Below are 6,529 nucleotides of genomic sequence, written 5' to 3'. Positions count from 1 at the left end.
TGCACAACGATTTATCATGCCCATACCGTGCACAAGTAGTACAAATCAGCTGTAAACTCTCGTACTCCACTTCATGAGTCATACCCTCCACTATAATATGTTTGATTACAGGCAACCCAAGATTAATTTGAACACAAGTTCGGACATATTTTTCTCTTTCTACAAGCTTAGTGACCAAGTCTATTTTCACCGAAACTCCTATTGTAGAAGCAATTCGCAGCATTGCTTATTTCTGGTAGTACCAAATTGGAAGTCCTGAGACTCGAATCCATACTAGTGTTGATCCGAAAGATTTTTCGCATGACCTAAAATCCACGTCCCATGGCTTTACTGCAATATAGTGACTGTCTATTAACCACGAACCACCAAGAATGATTTTCTCACTATCCGCAGCAATATCAAATTTAACCAAAAAATACCCAGACCCCACATCCAACAAATGAAACCTTCCTTTGATGCGCCATACTATTCGAAGCTTACGATGACTTCCTTATAAGGTTCAGCTAGACAGCTCTTTGCCCGGCCTCCTTAGTTAAACTGACATTTGGTGGGACGAGAATCACCCTACTTACCTGTCACTGTCGCGATACCATCCCAGATAAAGACCCTACTAATGCAAAAGCCTTAAACTTTTCTGCACCAATAACCTTATAATATTTCATCATTGTTCTCTATTATCGAAACTGCGTCTCTCCTCTTTACTCCAGTTAAGTTGCCCTCATCCTTCTTTCTATTTTATCATCGTTTTTATAGTGAATCTAATTGTCTTATAATAAAATTTATTAGAGACTTATATATTTAATACGTATATTAAAAATTTAGTTAAGAGTAATAAAAGAATTTATTTATCTCAAGAATAATTTTCAAAGACTTTTAATTTTATATGTAAATTTATTTAAAACTAAAATATCTCATCTAAAATTTTTTGTAAATCAATTTGAATATTTCCTTCGTTATATAGCACTATTACTATGTAAGCAAAATATACTTTTTTGGTTTCTCAATTTCTTAATTGATTTGTCACAATTCTTTATTCTACAAAATTAGTAAAGTGGAGTTGTTTATTAGTAGAAATTAAATATTAGCATAAATAAAATGTAAAAATGTAAATTAAAGCCTTTAATTTCTCCTCGAACTTTTATCCTTTTTAATTGTTTTTCCATTATTCCATTAATTATATACTATCCCAAATTCTATATAACCATTACACACTTGCGTTCAGAAACATATATTAAAAGCAATTATCTACAAAGACAAACACTGAAAGGACATGATATGGCTTGTGAGCTGTATCATATTTATTGTCCTGTTTAAGGAGAAATTAGATTCGGAAAATCCCTCATGATGTGTGGTCAAAATTCAAAACCCAAAAGCACGTGAACTGTATCAATGTCTTCACTCTTCACTGAAGACGTAAGCACTGACGCCCAGAATATTCTTAGTATATTTTGTTTTATTTTTTTCGTTCTTATCTCACTAGAATACAAGATTTTTTTTATATTAGGTTGATAATAATAATTTTTTAAAATTATAGAATATTAGACTATTAATTTTAAATACGATACTTTTTAATTTAAAATGTAGATATTTAATCCCTCTATTTATAAAAAAACCTTAAAATGCAGAAATTAAATCTTTTGATTTTTGGGATATTAGATATAAAAATAAAACTTTTTTATTTTTAAAATCAGACTCTAATTTTTATTTTAAAAAATTTAAAATATAAAAATCAAATTCTTTTATTTTAATTTTTTATAATTTTAAAAATATATCAAAAATATAATATTAAAATATATTATTTATCTCAATTTCATAAAAAATTAACCGCCTGCAGGGAACAATTAACAATTTTTTTGGCTCTGATTTTCAAAAAAAAATGGTCGCGGGTAGTCGTTTTTAGACAAAAATACGGACAATAAAAGAGATAAAAATGAGTGGAAAGAAAATAGATGGAAAGAAAATGAGTAGAAAATGATATTTTTCTTTATTTGGTTATGAAAGAAAATAGGAAGGAAAGAAATTTTTTTTAGTGGGACCCACACTAAAATTTTTTTTCCATCATAAACAAGAAAACTAGAAGAAAAGTGTTATATTTTTGTATTTCCAATACTACCCTTAGTTATATTATTATTAATAAATATTAATATAAATTTAGTTTTACTATATTATTATAATAGAAATTTATATTTAAATATTATATATACTAGATAAATAATTTAAATTAAATATATAAAATTATAATATTTATAATATTTATAAAATATAATAAAATATGAATAAATAAAAATATTTATACTTTATTTTATGATAAGGGTATTAACGTAATTTTATACTATTATGATTTTCTTTCTTCTCACTTTTCTTTCCATCCAAACAAAAGAAAATTTTTCCTCTATTTTCTTTCCATCTATTTTCTATTCATCCAAATAACTCAACTTTTCTTTTCATTTTCTTTCCTCTTATTTTCTTTCCAACATCCAAACAAACCCGAAAAGAATGTTTTTTGAAAAAACAAAAATATATAATTTTTTATTCCAAAATCAAAAACGCCGCAACAAACAAAAAGACAGATAGAATTTTAACATGTATTCTAAAGATACGCACTAACTACTACATCCAATTAAAAAAAGTAACAAATATAAAATAATCATATAATTAAGTTTTTAAAGGAATTATCTCTCGACAAATGTAAGAGAGGATAAATGACCATTTGTACTCATGAGAGATAAAAACGCTGACATTTGTATTCATGATAGTCTGGAACTAAAGTTATACCCATGATAGATGCTCTCCGTGTGACAAAAGTGCCTTGACTTGGATCTGGGAATCACACACACACACACACACACTCTCTCTCTCTCTCTCTAACAATGGCTATTGATTCTCACATATTTACTGAGTCAACTTAGCCAGCCACAACTCACAGAACTTTGACTCTGCACTTCAACTTCCCCTTCTCCACCATTCACGCCTCTGCACTCTTCACTCTCCAAACCCTACTCTAGCCCCTTCTTCCTCAACACTCGCTCCCTCAATATCCAGTCCGCCCTTCACGCCGACGAAGCCATCCTCTTCTCCCTCCCCACCACCTCTGACCCCATCAAGGACACCCTCCTCACTCTCATGCTTTCCAACCACTCTTCCTTCATCCTCACCTTCTCCACCTCCCCTTCCTCTTTCGCACTCCAACGACTCTTTCCTCCACAAATCTGCAACAGAATCCACCCTTACATCTACACTCAGTGCCAAGCCATTCATACGCGCTCTATCTTTCCTTCCCACAACATTTTTGCCCGAACGATTTGTTACTCTGCCATCTTCAGCATCCCTTCCGAGCTCTCCGCAGTCATGGCTGCAAACTGCGTGATGACAACCCCCTCCGCGTGACGACAACGCCGTTGTCCTTGCCTCATTAAATTTGAACTGGTGCAGCCAAGACCGACTAGGAAGGAGAAAAGCTCTTCAAAAAATACGACTAGAAAAGGTTTGATCTTTTGGTGTTGTCGTTGAGTTTTCCTTACGGCGGAATGGAGAATCCAAAGATGGTTGTCACAGGATTTTGGAGGTGAACCAGTGAGGAGCAAGATTCGAGCTTTACCTCTGACGAAATTAGGATATTCAGGGTTTTGTTGGAGCCATTGTTGGCGTTGTTGATCCCAATCAGAGATCATGGGGCCTAGGGAGAAGGCGGCGGTGGCGTTGGGACTGAAAGGGGTGTCGTTGTCATCGGGGTCGGAGTCTGAGCGGATCTCAGCGAGAATGCGGTTGGTCTCCTGGATGAGGCCCTGGTTGACGGCATCAGCGTCGGAGGAGGAGAGGTTGACACCGATGGTGCTGGAATGAATGAGAGAAGTCATGCTTTATCTGTGAACTAATACTATATATTGATACATTTTATTGCAAAGATTATGTTTTTGGTTTTTAGATTTGGATTCTCTCATTTATGAGTTCTCTTATGAGAATGGTTGTGTGAAATACTGAATATGGTTCTTATTTTTGTTTCAATCACATATTGCTTTGGTAGAACTAGTTGATTTTTCGAGAATCAGGACTTCCATCTTTGGATAAAAGCAAGTCTCTTTGAATTCTTTGCCTTGAGTTTTTTACTCCGAAGGATTATAAGAACTATAAAAGTATAGGAATTGGTCTAACGAGACGGTAGATAAAATTCAAGAGCTTTAGCCATGTCTATGGCATTACAATGGGTTGTTACCTCCACCAGCTTAGAGGTCTCGAGCTCCATGGGCTTTCTTGACTCTGTCCGAGAGGTGAGGCTCTTAGAATCTTCCAAATTTATGTCCCGAAACTTTGGGTCAATTCGAGCAAAGAGGGGTTGAAGAGTGTGAGTGAGAGAGAGAGGGGTTGAAGATAAGGGAGGGAGTGCCACCTAGGATCGGATTCCCACGAACCAAACTCAAATTCAAGTCAGGGCACTTTTGTCACACAGAAAGCATCTATCATGAGTATAACTTTAGTTTCAGGCTATCATAGGTACAAATGTCAGCATTTTCATCTGTCATGAGTACAAATGGTCATTTATTCACTCTAAAGATACACACTAACTATATCCAATTAAAAATATAACAAATATAAAATAATCATATAATTAAGTTTTTAAAGGAATCATCTCTCGACAAATGTAAAAGAGAATCATGATTGAAGTGATCTATCATCAGTTGGCTTTAATATCAAAAACTCTTGGATGTATGTGTAAAAAAAAACTTTTTTTTTGGTAAGAAAGGAAAAATTATGATATATCTTGATATGATAATTTTTTATGTTTTTAAAAATGTGGAAGGTATATAAATTAGAGAATCTAATTTCTATACTTTAATTTTTTAACTTTTTTAATACAAATCTGACAGTCTAATTTCTATATCTTTCACAAATCGAATGGCCCAATTTATGTATCTCTACAAATCGGACGGTCCGATTTCTATACTTTTAACAAATTAGACGGTCTGATTTCTATTTTTCTAATTGAATGATTACATATTTAAAAATAACACCCCAATAATCCACATTTCAAAAAAATACCATTGTCACTCCAATATCAAAAATAAAAAATTCATAAAAAATGTTAGATCAAAATTTATTATTTATTATTATTATTTAATTATTAAGTCAATTTTTTTAATTTAATAATTCAATTAATAATTAATTAATTAATAACTAAAAATAATAAATGCCAACAAGTTATAACTCAAATGACATAATCTTTTTATACTCATTTAGAGATAGCGAATTCAAGTCTCACTCTTAACTTTAGAAAAAAATTTAAAAAAATAAATTTAAATAGACATCTATCATTTTTAAACCGCAAAGGTTTCAGGCCACAAAATTAACCACGATAGACATGCAACGAATATTGTTGTGATAAGGATCATTACGTGGATGTCTATTCTTAAAAGAGAATGAATTTAACAAAATAAAAAAATGTTACTTTCTGTACGCATATAAATAGGAGACTAAACATCAGGTAAAAATTACACTACAATAACATATAAAATTTTCTCTCTTTTTATATCTCTTTGTTGGTCTTAAGTTGCAATATATATAATATTAGTAAATATATGAGTTACTTCTATTATTATAGTGAGATAATTATATTAGTGAATATCAATACTAGAGTCTTCTATTTATATTTCTTTATTTTATATTTATTATATCTTTCTTATATATTTAGTTTACAATACGTTATCAGCATGAGACTCTGATCAAAATTTAGAAAGACTCAAGTAATACATTTTTCATTATGTCAAAGCTCTCTCATCTTGAATTTAATGCTCTTGATATATCTAAACACAACTACTTATCATGGATATTAGATGCTGAAATTCAACTTGATTCAACGGATCTAAGAGATATATCATTAAAGCTGAAAATAATACATTTCAGAAGGATAAAGGCAAAGCCATGATCTTCCTTCATCATCATCTTGATGAAAGATTGAAAAATGAATATCTCACACTAAAAGATCCTGCAGATATATGGAAAAACCTTGAAGAAAGGTATAATCATCAAAAGACAATGATACTTCCTCAAGCCCGATATGAGTGGACACACTTACGTCTATAAGATTTTAAATCCATAAATGAATACAATTCAGCAATGTTCCGAATTACCTCATAAATGAAATTATGTGAGGAAAAGATAACTGATAATAACACTTTAGAGAAAAAATTTTCAACCTTCCATGCCTCGAATATGCTCCTACAACAGTAGTATCAAGAAAAATGATTTAAAAATATTCTGAGCTGATTTTTCGCCGTCTTGTTGTTGAACGAAACAATGAGTTACTTTTAAAAAATCATGGCGCGCCCAGCTGGCACCGCCCCATTTTTTGAAGCAAATGCAACAAATCATTACCCCATAAGAGGTAAATGGCAAGGTTTTGGTAATAAAAAAAATTATGGAAGAAAGAAAAATTATGTTCATAAGAAAGGATCTCACCAGAAATGGGATAAAAAAAGAAATAATGGGTAAAATAAATCAACATAGGATAAATATTTTTGTTGTGGTGGAAAGG

The sequence above is a fragment of the Arachis stenosperma genome, chromosome 4 (assembly GCF_014773155.1).
Source record: "Arachis stenosperma cultivar V10309 chromosome 4, arast.V10309.gnm1.PFL2, whole genome shotgun sequence".
NCBI classification, from domain to species: Eukaryota; Viridiplantae; Streptophyta; class Magnoliopsida; order Fabales; family Fabaceae; genus Arachis; species Arachis stenosperma.
Note: the sequence above shows the minus strand (reverse complement) of the source record.